The sequence below is a fragment of the Sinocyclocheilus rhinocerous genome, unplaced genomic scaffold (genome assembly GCF_001515625.1).
Source record: "Sinocyclocheilus rhinocerous isolate Xijiao unplaced genomic scaffold, SAMN03320098_v1.1 scaffold1270, whole genome shotgun sequence".
Taxonomy (NCBI): domain Eukaryota; kingdom Metazoa; phylum Chordata; class Actinopteri; order Cypriniformes; family Cyprinidae; genus Sinocyclocheilus; species Sinocyclocheilus rhinocerous.
Window position 1 is genome coordinate 201,788 of NW_015665029.1, and position 211 is coordinate 201,998.

Below are 211 nucleotides of genomic sequence, written 5' to 3' on the forward strand. Positions count from 1 at the left end.
TTCTTTTTAGCAGCATCATATGACCCCTTTAAAGGAATAGTTCACCCAAAAATAATTTACTGAAAACGTAGTCACCCTCAGGTCATCCAAGATGCATTTGAGCTTGTTTATATTGGAAAGATTTGAAGACATTTTGCTTTCCATCACTTGCTCAACGGATCCTCTGCAGTGAATGGGTGCCATCAGAATGAGTCCAAACAGCTGATAAAAA

The 211-nt window shown here is 38.4% G+C and overlaps 1 protein-coding gene across 1 annotated transcript in view; it reads right to left on the bottom strand.

Moving 5' to 3' along the window:
• wdr62 (WD repeat domain 62) overlaps window positions 1-211 on the bottom strand; it is a 33,730-nt gene that overhangs the window by 26,357 nt on the left and 7,162 nt on the right. The gene's annotated exons all lie outside the window — the stretch shown is intronic.